Below are 14,465 nucleotides of genomic sequence, written 5' to 3'. Positions count from 1 at the left end.
AGCCATCATTGCGTTGCATAAAAATGGCTTCACAGGCAAGGATATTGTGGCTACTAAGATTGCACCTCAATCAACAATAGGATCATCAAGAACTTCAAGGAAAGAGGTTCAATTCTTGTTAAGAAGGCTTCAGGGCGTCCAAGAAAGTCCAGCAAGCGCCAGGATCGTCTCCTAAAGAGGATTCAGCAGCGGGATCGGAGTGCCACCAGTGCAGAGCTTGCTCAGGAATGGCAGCAGGCAGGTGTGAGCGCATCTGCACGCACAGTGAGGCGAAGACTTTTGGAAGATGGCCTGGTGTCAAGAAGGGCAGCAAAGAAGCCACTTCTCTCCGAAAAAACATCAGGGACAGATTGATCTTCTGCAGAAAATATGGTGAATGGCTGCTGATGACTGGGGCAAAGTCATATTCTCCGATGAAGCCTCTTTCCAATTGTTTGGGGCATCAGGAAAAAGGCTTGTCCGGAGAAGAAAAGGTGAGCGCTACCATCAGTCCTGTGTCATGCCAACAGTAAAGCATCCTGAGACCATTCATGTGTGGGGTTGCTTCTCATCCAAGGGAGTGGGCTCACTCACAATTTTGCCCAGAAAAAAAAAACACAGCCATGAATAAAGAATGGTACCAAAACACCCTCCAACAGCAACTTCTTCCAACAATCCAACAACAGTTTGGTGAAGAACAATGCATTTTCCAGCACGATGGAGCACCGTGCCATAAGGCAAAGGTGATAACTAAGTGGCTCGGGGACCAAAACGTTGACATTTTGGGTCCATGGCCTGGAAACTCCCCAGATCTTAATCCCATTGAGAACTTGTAGTCAATCCCCAAGAGGCGGGTGGACAAACAAAAACCCACTAATTCTGACAAACTCCAAGAAGTGATTATGAAAGAATGGGTTGCTATCAGTCAGGAATTGGTCCAGAAGTTGATTGAGAGCATGCCCAGTCGAATTGCAGAGGTCCTGAAAAAGAAGGGCCAACACTGCAAATACTGACTCTTTGCATAAATGTCATGTAATTGTCGATAAAAGCCTTTGAAACGTATGAAGTGCGTGTAATTATATTTCACTACATCACAGAAACAACTGAAACAAATATCTAAAAGCAGTTTAGCAGCAAACTTTGTGAAAACTAATATTTGTGTCAGTCTCAAAATTTTTGGCCACAACTATATATTGTTTTTAGCTAGAAAGGTAAGGTATGGATATTGATTAGCAAAACACTCTTGTGTTTCTTTAAATCAGGCATCCTCAAACTGCGGCCCTCCAGCTGTTGTAAAACTACAACTCCCACAATGCCTTGCTGTAGGCTTATACCTATAGGCCAGGGATGGCCAACCTGTGGCTCTCCAGCTGTTGCAAAACTACAACTCCCAGCATGCCCAGACTGCCTACAGGTATCAGCCTACAGCAAAGCATGGTGGGAGTTGTAGTTTTACAACAGCTGGAGAGCCACAGGTTGGCCAGCCCTGCTATAGGCTGTTCGAGCATGCTGGTAGTTGTAGTTTTGCAACAGCTGGAGGGCTGCAGTTTGAGGATGCCTGCTTTAAATCATCCTGTGATTACATAGGCCTCCTATATTGAATATGGCATGGTGGATACTTGCACAACTTTACTGCACTCATCATACTGCTCTGATAAAATGGATTAGTTGCTCTGATTAGTTGCTATGGGCAGCAAAGACTGTTTTACTCTAAGATAGCTTTGATGAATGAGGTACCATAAACATTATCCTGTGCCATAGTTGCCAACAGTCCCAAATTTGCAAGGACTGTCCCTAATTTTCAGAAACAGCCTATGTGAATTTAAGCTGTCCTGGGATGAAAATGTGCAGGGCTTAAAGGGAGTCTGTCACCTACTATGAGTGCTTTAGACCGCTCAGATCGCGTTTGCCCCCCCCCCCCCCCCCCCATTAAAATAGTACCTCTCTTGTGTCTGTCCCACGTAGAGATCATGAAAAAAGTACCTTATAAAGTTATGCAAATAAGCTGTTGCAACTGCTCAGGGGCAGAGTTATGGCTGCATGTGCCCAGGCCCCTCAGCTATGTGCCCAGATAACCACTCGCCTTGCAGTCCTCTGGTCCGCCCTTCTCTCCTACTTCATCCTCCTCCTCTGGCTTGGAGATCTCGCACAAAGCACTGCTCACGGCCAGGCCTGCGCACTGTTAAGATTAGTGCCTCTGAACATAGTGGGTACAGCAGTGCGCATGCGCAGGCCCGGCAGTGAAGAATGATGTTGACAGCATCATGCTGTGAGGGTGTTTTTCAGTGACTTGGATAGGGAGACTGGTCAGAGGTGAGGGGAAGCTGAATGAAGCAAAGTACAGAGATATTCTTAGTGGAAACCTGAACCAGAGTGCTCTGGACCTCAGGCTGGACTGAAGGTTCATCTTCTGTAGTGTCCCACTTATGTGTTTATGGGCCACTCCAAATTGCCATATGCCCTTTCAGGTCATCTTGCACTAATCATGGTATTTTCCTTTGTCAATGCTTCTAAATTCCTATTTTAGGCTGGTGAAATGCATTACACACTACCAACACTAGAGGTCACTATAACACCATTTATATAGGTCAGCCATAGGAAGTTAGAGGGTAGATTAGGAGTTAGGAGAGGAGACGGACTTTGCTCTGTTCTCCTGGGCCTTGCCCAGGAGGTAAGCTACTTGAACTTTTGGAATCTAAAAGCAGGATTTAGTAATCCTACATTGTAGAGTCAAGACTAGGCACTATTTGGACTATAGTTCAGACAACCTTTTCAAAGAATGAAACAGGGAGTTTGCCTGCCATGAAGGAGACCGCTCTTGGGTTGTATACTATTAGTTCCAGAGGATCCATATTAATTGCAAGACTACATAGCCAGAGTAAAGTACCATCATTACTCCTACTAAAGTTGAGCTGGAACCTATAAACATCACCTACAAGAGCCTGCTAATTGGGATTTTCAACTTTACCATTTCACCACCTGTATGTATGACAAAGTGCTGCTATACTTATTGCAAGACTACAATTTACAAGTAAAGTTCCTGTTTGGTTCAACTACTGCCTCTCTCATTTCATTCTACTCCATCTCCTAATTGCATCATACGGTGCTGGCGTCACAAACACAGGGGCCTAGCCACCAAAGCACCCCAAGCATACCCATTACCATCTAGGGCACCTCAACCTCCATCTGGCTGGTGTTCCCTGCAACAGAGTGTGCCCCGGAGGATTTAGTACAACTGCTACCCTCTCTCGGGAACACCAACCACTCACACTCACTCTGTCACGACCATGGTCATGACTCCTGGAACCGCATGCAGTTGCCTGCGGTCTGGTCTTGTTGTCAATCACAGGTGAGGGCTGAAGTATGTTGCCTCAACTGTGGTTGCCGCTGGCAACATGTTATTGTCAGTATAGCAGCCTGAGCTGTTGCTAGGTAGCTTGCTGTCAAGGGCATGTGGTTGCACCTGGCAACCTGTCTTTGTAGGTGTGCCTTTTGTCTGTTTGGTGTGCACGGGATTTATGTATGTGTGCACTTTCCCTGTTTGTTGTGCACGAGGTTTATGTATGGGTGCACTTCCCCTTTAAGTGGCTACCTTACCCTCTCTGGTGTTACAAGGGTTAACTCCCTTCCCAGTGTGTGCCTGTGTGGGTGTGGCTACTGGCTATTTAGTTTCTGCTGAGTTCAGAAGTCTGAGGGGTACTCCAGCCTTGTTGTTAAGCTGGAGTCATCCTCCTGGTTCATTTACCATCTGCCAGTGAGGGCCACCCTTGTGGTCATAAGATGTTAAGTTGATGTTGTTTTCACTTCTATGTTTATTGCAGCTATGGATGTCCTGGTTACCTGTGTGTTTAGATGTGTGTGCTGTCTCTTTAGTGTTTGTGTGGACAGCGTATCTGAGCACCAGTTCCAGTCAGCAAGGCTGTGGCAGGTTAGCATGGAACTGCTTGGTTCACCTGTTATATCCATATGTCTGTTTATGTTCCCCTTCTCCTTGCAGCTTGGCCAGTGAGACTCCTGTTCGTCCGTGCCGAGGAGGAACAGGTCGTCTTACCCTGCTCCTAGTCCAGGGCAATACTGAGGGCTAGTAGGGACCCTAGGTTCCGGTGTATGAGCCCTCCTACCATCAGGGTTGGCTCATACGGTTAGGAGTCAGGGTCAGTATTAGGGACGCGATAGGAGGTGACCTGCTACCTAATTCTGTCATCCTGGCCGAGCAGCGACCAAACATCTTCTGGCATCGCACGGCTGAGTGTTTCCCCCATCCTCAGCCGTGACACACTCATTACACCCCTGTGGCTTGGACATCGCAATAATTGTCGTCACAAACAGTATGTGAAAAGTATATCACATGCCTCTGTGCCTTTAAATAAACTGTACACCGTGTATTGCAAATATCGATTAGAGAAAAACTTTAAAGTGCCTTAAATCAACTGGAAAGTAGCCTGTTTGAATCATAAAGTACATTTGGATATTATACAAGACCTTTATTAACAAATCACATGGTCAAAAGTCAGAAAACTGAATATTTTTGTGTCAATAGAACTGATTGCTGTAATTGAATGGACTTTCTTATGCATCTAAAATGGCCACCTGAAGCTTCTTTATTAATTTTACTGCACCATCTCTGTGCAGAACGCCCTGTTCGGCGGAAAAATTGGGTTACACCCCATTTGAAAGTGCAGGAAAATAATTACTGCTGCGCCACCATAGACATTGCATCATGCCTCCCGGTCTTGGTCCTGCCCCCTCTATGCCAGTGAACCTGGGGGGCAGACCGGAAGGAGGAGTGTGGGCCAGTCCAATCGAGAGGGAGGACGAGTGCTACTGTGGAGAGGCCGGAGAGGAACTGATAGCGGGAGAAATGGCTGACCGCCCTATTCCACAGCCTGATAGAGGCAAAAACGATGGCCCAAAGGAGCAGACAGCCCCAGAAGCAGCGGGGAAAAGTTGCTGCCCAGAGCCATCGCGGTGGCAGTCCAAAGTCGCCCTTCTAATGGCAGGAGAGCGGGATGACTTTTATGAGATAATGTGGAAGCAGTACGGCTCGTATTACACCCAAGGGCCACCCTTGAAGCCAGCAGAGCCTCCCCAGGCCCTAAGTGCAAAATCTATCCCCAGCAGCGCCAAGGGATGGGACCGAACCCAGGAGCAGCAGCCAAAAGGAAGACAGCCCTCTAGTGGAAGTCCGGAGGAGACGGATGAGGAAGTTATGGATGAACCTTCGACTCCTGAGTGGCTGGATCGCCAGAGAGGAACAGCCTCAGCACTCATGCAATACCTTTACGCAATGGAGTTTGCTAGCACCAACGTCGCCTTAGGCCCCTTTCACACGAGCGAGTTTTCCGCGCGGGTGCAATGCATGACGTGAACGCATAGCACCCGCACTGAATCCTGACCCATTCATTTCAATGGGTCTCTGTACATGAGCGTTTTTTTTCACGCATCAGTTCTGCATTGCGTGAAAAACGCAGCATGTTCTATATTCTGCGTTTTTCACGCAGCCCTGGCCCCATAGAAGTGAATGGCGCTTCAGTGAAAAACAGATTGCATCTGGAATCAAGTGCGGGTGTGATGCGCTTTTCACTGATGGTTGCTAGGAGATGTTGTCTGTAAACCTTCAGTTTTTTTATCACACGCGTGAAAACCGCATCAAAACGCATTGCACTCGCGCGGAAAAAACTGAACACCATTGCAGACAAAACTGACTGAACTTGCTTGCAAAATGGTGCGAGTTTCACTGAACGCATTCGGACCTAATCCGTCACGCTCGTGTGAAAGGGGCCTTAGTAGTGGCACAACCCCTTTAATGGAGCAACCCAAAAATAATATTTCACTTCATGGAATAAAGAATAAACAGTTTGGAAGCTAATAGGGAGATGGAGAGAGCACCGTGTAAAAAGATTATTTTGTTTACAATGACGCACATGGCATTTTTCTGTGCCAAAAAGACATGGAATTTCCATAATTAATAGCCTAGCAGAAATGTGAAAAACAGCATGACTAATGTTATTGCTTTTTATAGACATAAGAAAATGAAAGAACACCCCATGACATCCAATTTATAATGGTATGTACAACACAAATAGGGTACATGTAAGAATTCTAGATTGTAATTATTATATACGTCAAACAAAAGACAAGGAACCACCATTACAAACAAGAGATCCAAAGATTTCATGGGTGGTCAGGTAAACTAATAACTAAATAACATGGGAGTAAAGAAACAGTATGGAATGTGACCAAGGTAGTGGTCTACAGGTGCGTATTTGTAATGGGGAATAATAAGTAGAGGTGGAGGGGGGCATTAGGGAGTATGACAGTGGTCAGTCTGTATAGTAGACAAAAGAGGTTTCACTGCAGAACATCATCTTGATTGTCCAAATAAATCATATATTGCATTTGGAGATATTCCAGACTACAAAATGTGTAGATGACATAAGCCAGTCAGTTGACCAGATCTTCTGGACCAATTCCACGGTAGTCCACGTCTCAGTTGTATGAGAGAGTCTGTGGGAGCATAAGGCTGTAACTCAAAGGGGGGTTTGTAAGATTCTGGGTGTTTCTCTGTAAAAACTGGTCGAAGTGTAGGATTGTTCCACTATAGTCCATCTCAGGGATTTTCCGTGGTGAAGGAATTTCCTGGCCATTGTTGGTATTTGTAGGGAAATTTTTAAAAACATTTCAGAAAGTTTTCAGTAAGCTCTTCCGGCAAAGCGTTCCCACCCCAGACATTCCATTTTAACATCTAGAGTATGTAGTTTGGTTAGTAGTGCATAAAACAGGTCTGACTGCCGCTTTATCTGTCATTGGATAATACATGATATGAAAAAATAAAGTGATGCATTTCTTAAAAGTTACAAAATTTCATAAAAATAAAGCTAAAGTTATATGAAGGTGGACATCTAGAAATAAGATTGATTCTTTACAGGTCGAGGCAGTTACAATTTTGTACAATGCATTCTTTTATACATTATTTTATACCAAGACCAACTTCACACATCACTTTTTATACACAGTTCACACTTGAGCTTAAATACATTTTGTTTTCCAGTAATTAGATAATGATGACCTGTCCTCAGCAGGCTCGAGAAAGACTATGGATTAGTCAAAACATTGCACTATTTTTGCACTTTGTTCCTGTATTGGACACATTTTAAATAAAGGAGACCATAGAGCATATGCTGGCACCCCTCGCCAATCAGCTGTTTTCGGCAGCCACTAGTGCTGGAAACTATACAGTGGACAGAAGGCTCAGACCAGTGTGTAGTTTCTGGCGCTGATGCACTGCGGCTCAGCTCCCACAGCAACTACACAGTGGATGGTGCCTTCTGCTTGCAACTCTGTCCACTGTATAGTTTTTGGTGCTGGAGGTTACTGATTCTGGGGGCCCACCTTAGGGCTCCTGCACACTAACTTATTTTTTTTCCATGTCTGTACCGTTCACTTCACTTCAATGGGGCCACAAAAATAAAAGACTCCGTGTGCATTCCATGTCTGTATGTCCGCATGGCCGTTCTGCAAAATGGTAGAACATGTCCTATTATTGTCGGTATTACAGACAAGGATAGGACTGTTCTATTAGAGGCCGGCTGTTTTGTTCCACATGATGTGGAATGTACACACCCAGTATTCATGTTTTGCGGATCCGCAATTTGCAGACTATAAAACATCCAACGGTCGTGTTCATGAGCACTTACAGTGATAACAGAAATATTAAAGATGAAGTATGATGTAGACATTCACAGCAAAATGCACAAACATACATGTGGCAGAATTTACACATATATGGATATCCTGCACTTGTCAGTCAGAAACAAGACACATGTAGCGCACACCAATCACTCATTGGACAGATGTGGCACACAAGACACTTATACACGGCTCACATACTGCACATACACCACTAATACATAGAACATACAGTCCTGATCAAAAGTTTAAGACCACTTGAAAAATGTCAAAAAATCATATTTAGCATGGCTGGATCTTAACAAGGTTCCAAGTAGAGCTTCAACATGCAACAAGAAGAAATGGGAGTGAGACAAAACATTTTTGAGCAATTAATTTATTGAAAACAACAAATAAACTGAAACAAGCTGTTTTTCACCTGTTTAAAAGTTTAGGACCACACCTAAAAAAAAAAAACTAAACCCCCCCAAAACAGAAATCCGCCGTTATTGTTTATCACTTCAAAAATTCATTTTGGCATGCTTGATGCAAGCGTTTCCATGAGGTGAGTGGGAACATTTCTCCAAGTGGTGAAGACGGCCGCACGAAGGCCATCTACTGTCTGGAACTGTTATCCATTTTTGTAAACTTCCCTTGCCATCCATCCCCAAAGGTTCTCAATTGGATTTAGATCAGGGGAACACACAGGATGGGCCAAAAGAGTGTTGTTATTCTCCTGGAAGAAGTCCCTTGTCCTGCGGGCATTGTGTACTGTAGCGTTGTCCTGTTGATAAACCCAGTCGTTACCACACAGACGAGGACCCTCAGTCATGAGGAATGCTCTCTGCAACATCTGGACATAGCCAGCGGCCGTGTGACGCCCCTGCACTTCCTGAAGCTCCATTGTTCCACTGAAGGAAAAAGCACCCCAGACCATTATTGCGCCCCCTCCACTGGGGCGTGTAGAAAACATCTCAGGTAGGATCTGCTTGTCATGCCAGTAACGTTGGAAACCATCAGGACCATCAAGGTTAAATTTTTTCTCATCAGAGAATAAAACTTTCTTCCACCTTTGAATGTCCCATGTTTGGTGCTCTCTTGCAAAGTCCAAACGAGCAGTTATGTGGCGTTCAAGGAGACAAGGTCTTTGAAGACGTTTTTAGTTTTTGAAGCCCTTTAGTCTTAGATGCCGTCTGATGGTTATGGGGCTGCAGTCAGCAGCAGTAAGGGCCTTAATTTAGGTTGAGGATCGTTCAGTGTCTTGACGGACAGCCAATTGGATCCTCCGGCTCAGTGCTGATGAAAATTTTTGGGGTCTTCAAGTTGACTTTTTTGTTCCATAAGCCTCAGGATCATTTAAGAAATTCCAAATGACTGTCTTACTGCGTCCCACCTCAGCAACAATGGCGAGCTGGGAGAGACCGTGCTTATGCAGTTCAACAACCCGACCACGTTCAAAAAGGGAGAGGTTTTTTGCCTTTGCCATCACAACGTGTGACTACCTGACAGAAAATGACAACGAATCCACATCTTTGCACAGATTTGGCCTTTTAAAAAGGCATGTCGTCCTAAAATTTGGATCAGCTGAAAAACAGCCTGTTTCAGTTTAATCGTTATTTTCAATTAATTGAATGCTCATAAAATGTTTTGTCTCACTCTCATTTCTTCTTGTTGCATGTTGAAGCTCTACTTGGAACCTTGTTAAGATCCATCAATGTAAAATATGATTTTTTGCCATTTTTCAAGTGGTCTTAAACTTTTGATCAGGACTGTATATCGCACACACCAATCACACATAGGAAACACGCAATGCACACCAAGACATTTATGCCTAACCCTAATAAGTGTAGCACACTTAAAGGGGATAAAGTGGTTGTCTCACTTCAGCAATTGGCATTTATCACGAAGAAAGTTAATACAAGGCACTTACTAATGTACTGTGATTGTCCATATTGACTCTATTCCATTACATTATACACAGCACATATCCATGGTATTGACCACATTTTGCAATCCAGAAACGGTGGCCGTGCTTGCACACTATAGGTAAAGGTGTTGTCCTATGCTCACTTCCAGATTTTCCCTATCGTGTATAAGCACGGCCACCACTTCTGGATTACACGGTGGTAATTACCACGGATACGTGCTGTGTATAATGTGATGGAAAGGAGGCGATATGGGCACTCACAATACATGAGTAAGTGCCTTGTATTAACTACATGATAAATGCAATTTACTGAAGTGAGACAAACCCTTTAACCCCTTAAAGCATAAATGTCTGGCATGAAATTTACCAAATCTTAACCTTCTCATATTGTACATAATCTACATTATAATTAAGAGTTGTCCTACCATAATAAATATCAGATTGCTGGGGTCTAAATGCTGGAATACCCACTTATCATGAAAAAAGGGATCCTGAGACATTCAATCACATTACCACCAATCTATGTACACAAGGGTCTTAAGACCACATTCCCTTGATCATGGGGGTCCCAGCAGTCAGACCCCATCAATCAGACACTTATCACCTGTCATGTCATAGCTGTTGGACCTTTTCACATTCCCTATCCTTAAAGGTTTTCTTTGGGTGTAAAAAATAAAAATAAAATTAAAATAAAAAATCTGGCCCAAAATATGTGTTAAACTAAAGTAGAAATGCTCGCCTGTTAAAGGAACTGTGTCTACTTTCTAGTTATCCTCTATCCACAGGATCAGGGATAACCATGTGATCCGTGGGGGTCTGAACGCTGGAGCTCCCACTGATCCCCCTTCTTGATTGAATGGCAGGTCGAGCATATGCCCCGTCTCTCCATCCATTCTCTATGGGGTCGCTGGAGATGGCAGAGTACAGCGCTGGCTATTTCCAGTGGTCCCAAAGAGAATAAATGGAGAAGCATGGCATATGTGTGGCCTGCCATACCATCAATGGTGTGGAGAGGATAACTTGAAAACCTGGACAAGCCCTTTAAATCCTCCACCACTCCACCACCAGTATCTCTTTACATGGCAGCAGTGATGCCTGTAAATACAGAAAATCATCACTACCGCCGTGTAAACCATACGTGTCAATACTGGAGAATGTGACGCACTGTGCAGAATTTTTTGGGCATAAGTCCAACCCCCTTTGCAGGTAATAACCTTAAACAAAGCCCAAGCAAAGGTGCTAGAGGAGCAATGTGAGCAAAGGGCACAAACGGAGGGTCATAACTGAAGCAGAGACATTAGGGTCACCTGAGGCAGGGAAATAGTGGGGATCCTGGAGCAGAGGTAACTGAAGAAGAGGCAATATTAGCAGTGCATTTAGAGTGGGGGTATCGGGAGCTGGGCATTTACAGGGGTGCACCTAAAGCAGAGGCATTAGGGTTTGCCTGAGGCAGGGTAATAGTGGGGATCCTATGGCAGAGGTATTAGGGGGGCATTAACTGGAGAAGAGGCAATATTAGGGGTGCATTAAGAGTGGGGTCATTGGGGGCATCTGGAGCTGTGGCACTAATGGGGGTGCACCTAAAGCAGAGGCATTGGGGGGACATAGGACAGAGCCCTCCCAATGCCACTCTGATCAACAGATCTGAGTCTACTATAAACAAATCCCCTATTTCCCCCTTACAGTCTCCTAGAGCTCACAGTTTTCTGACAGCAGGGAGGGCAGAAGGATGGCCAGACATGTTCTCTCCTCCTTCACTGCCAGCAGCCCTGAATTTTAGAAGATACTGTGTTGCCTCCTGTACAATTTACACCAGTAGGAAGCTGCATCACTGTGCGATACTGCCACCTAGTGGCTACAATAATTATCTCTCCTGAGAAACAAGAGAAATAATTACTCCTCCGTCTTGTCTCCGGGTGCAGGAGACTGGGGGCCCACCGAGGAATCCTCCGCCTCCCTGGTGGGCCAGTCCTATCTGTGCATTTAAAAACATTTTAAAATAGGAATCCAAAGTCATCCTGGGTACTGAGGTACCAACCAGTATCAAAGCCAACTTCGGATTCCTATTAAAAAAAAAATTTCAATACGCAGGTAGGAATAGCGAAGTCATTCATTGACGTCCTGCGCAACTATGGCCGAGATGAAGTTTTTCTACACCTAGTGGATACATTTAAATTTTGTAAGGAAAAAGCATTACAAACTAAGTTTTTAAACTAATCAACTTTGGATCTATGATCCGAAACTCGATTCGTTCAAGCCTAATGATGAACTATCTTGAGGATAGAAATCATAAAGAGAATGGAACCACACTCCTACATGTGATAAGGTGCCAGTGGAAGGACGCCCACACATTGTTCCCTCCTGCTTTACGGCGGTAATTTGCCTTGTACTACGCTCCATCTACTTACCAGACCATTCATCACAACAATCCATAGTGCCGTGGATTTTCCTATCCTGAGGATGGCCATCAATATCTAAGTACCAGAAAACCCCTTTTTAATATTGTCTGAACCCAGTTTTGGTGAAATGACTAATGATGTAATATGTATGTTGGCAACAATTGTCTTCTGTTGGGCAAAAGAAGCATTGTGCATATTTGATTTCAACATAAGCTGCTGTCAGAAGTGTGACGGTGATTTATTACACCTCTCCCTATTGAAACAAACATCTTTATGGTGTTTTTTAATCTTGCTTTTTTATGGAATGCATCCCAGAAAGACAAGAAGTATAAAGGAGATCTGTATCTATCTTTTCTCCTTCTCCAGGATGTTTTTTCCTAAAAATAAAAAAGTGAGAATCACGTGTAAAACATGATGTGTGAACCTTCTGTAGAGAATTCTATGGCACTTAAGCACTGTAGCATTTGACTTAGTACCTGCACAATTTCCTGCCATATCCTAACACGTTGCATTACAAAATATCAGTTTGAGTCATTTTTTAACTAGTATTAATACGGCATTGGCAGTTCCCGTTCAGCAGGTTCACCAGAAAGGCTCAGAGGTCATACATGAAGCTTAAAGGGATTATCCAACCCCTAGAATGAGCCAATGTCTGGATACCTCATATAGGCTATACTTACCCTGGCCCATGTCGCTCCTGATCTCCGCATGGCCGCTTCATCTCCCTGCCGCACAGATCAAAACATCCGACAATGGGGGTGCAGCCAATAACAGGCCATGACGGGGGCAAGCCTCTCTAGCATTGTGGGTCATGCTAGGGAGGCTCGTCCCTGTTGCAGCCTGCTATTGTCTGCCCCCCGCCCCTCCGTCACCAGATGTTTGGATCCGCTTGACAGGGAGATACAGTGGCCGCCATGTGGGGATCAGGAGTGACGCGGGTGCCGGAGAACAGGGTAAGTATAACCTCTTTAACCATAAGGCCGAATTAACCAGATAGTAGCCGAAAGTGTCCTTTCGGCCTCTGCTGGGCTGGTATTTATAGGTTATACTAGTTATTTAACGGTTTGGAATAATACAGCTTGCTGCTCTGTTCCTTACAAAAAAAATCCAGTAAAAAACATATACTGCATGGTGTACATGTTTTTTTTTTTTACATGGGAGTCTATAGGCGACATTGGCCACTGTATCGCTATACAGCGGTATACATCAATGGCATAGGTCACAGGCATACATTGCAAGATCCTTCCGATGGTCTATATACCCCTGACATATACTACATTGTGACACCATTACTGGTTCTAAGTTGTTAGCACTTTTATCTGTGTATGTTGGATAAAGCAATAAAGTGATTTATTTTTGTTTTCCCTTTAATACTTTATGTGGCTAGCAAGATAAAGAAGTCTTAGGTTGACCATCGAAAATAGTCTGTCAGCCATGTTTAAATGATGACCTATTGTCACTATTGAGGGTCAGGAAGTGGAGCAGGTAGAGAGTTACAAATATTTGGGGGTCCACTTGGACAGCAAACTAGACTGGAGGGGCAATACGGAGAAGGTTTACAAAAAGGGGGTGAGCAGACTGTGCTTCCTACGGAAACTAAGGCCGTTTAATGTGTTCTACCAGTCTGTTGTGGCAAATGCCATCTTTTTCGCAATCATATGCTGGGGAAGTAGTGTGCGGGTGGCTGACGCTAATAAGCTCAACAAGCTTATCGGGAAGGCAGGTTGGGTTGTTGGTTGCCATCTAGACACTTTTTAAGGGGGTAGTGGAGGAAAGAATTTGAAAGAAGTGCATGGCGATTATGAAGAACAATGCACACCCATTAGATGAGCTGTTTATGAGGCAGAGGAGCAGCTTCAGTCCATCTAATCCTACTAAGGTGCAAAAAAGAAAGATACAGGAAATCGTTTGTGCCGACTGCTATCGGAATGTATAACAACTACCTAAGTGTGAAATCCTTCAGGTGACTGCTGTATTACTGTTGTACCAATGGTGTATTGTACTGGCCTGTCGTGACTAGTAATCTATGGGATTATACTGTCAATTGTCTACTGTGATCCATGTCTATGTTGTGCTGCTGTGATACTGAAATTTCCTTCGGGATCAATAAAGTGTATCGTATCGCATGACCTAATACAGGACAAGGATGTTGAATTGACATATGTGGCTTGATCCATCGGCCATGTTTAATTACAGAGTGAGTTAAGAGCTGTATAGGCTTTTTTTTGTTACTGGCTTAGTGAAACAAGAAGGTGACATCTGGGAGGTATGCGAATGCTTAGAACATATGGTGCTGGGTAGATGAGAGGTGTCTGGATATGAACTGGGAAACATTCTTCAATTCTTCAATCACATTGATTGACATTTTGTTTTGTGCAAAAAGATCTTTTAATAATAAAAAGATTGTTTACACTGGTAAAATGCATCGCCGTTTAAATTGTTACATTTGAATTTTTTTATAGATGTGCTAAGGGACGGTATTGGCTCACATA

General features: G+C 44.1%; 1 protein-coding gene across 4 annotated transcripts in view; it reads right to left on the bottom strand.

The window, feature by feature from the left end:
• Positions 1-14,465, bottom strand: part of HOMEZ (homeobox and leucine zipper encoding) — a 64,445-nt gene that overhangs the window by 33,824 nt on the left and 16,156 nt on the right. The window contains exon 6 of one of the 4 annotated variants that reach the window (XM_044274453.1): positions 5,981-6,779. The exons of 2 other annotated variants lie outside the window; for them this stretch is intronic. The gene's annotated coding sequence lies outside the window, so the exon portion shown is untranslated. Of the gene's footprint in view, positions 1-5,980; positions 6,780-10,841; positions 12,351-14,465 lie in introns of those variants that run through there. One more of the 4 variants, XM_044274445.1, reaches the window with a different exon arrangement.

The sequence above is a fragment of the Bufo gargarizans genome, chromosome 1 (genome assembly GCF_014858855.1).
Source record: "Bufo gargarizans isolate SCDJY-AF-19 chromosome 1, ASM1485885v1, whole genome shotgun sequence".
NCBI lineage: Eukaryota > Metazoa > Chordata > Amphibia > Anura > Bufonidae > Bufo > Bufo gargarizans.
The sequence above is the reverse complement of the archived record's forward strand: the minus strand, read 5'-3'. Positions and strand labels throughout refer to the sequence as shown.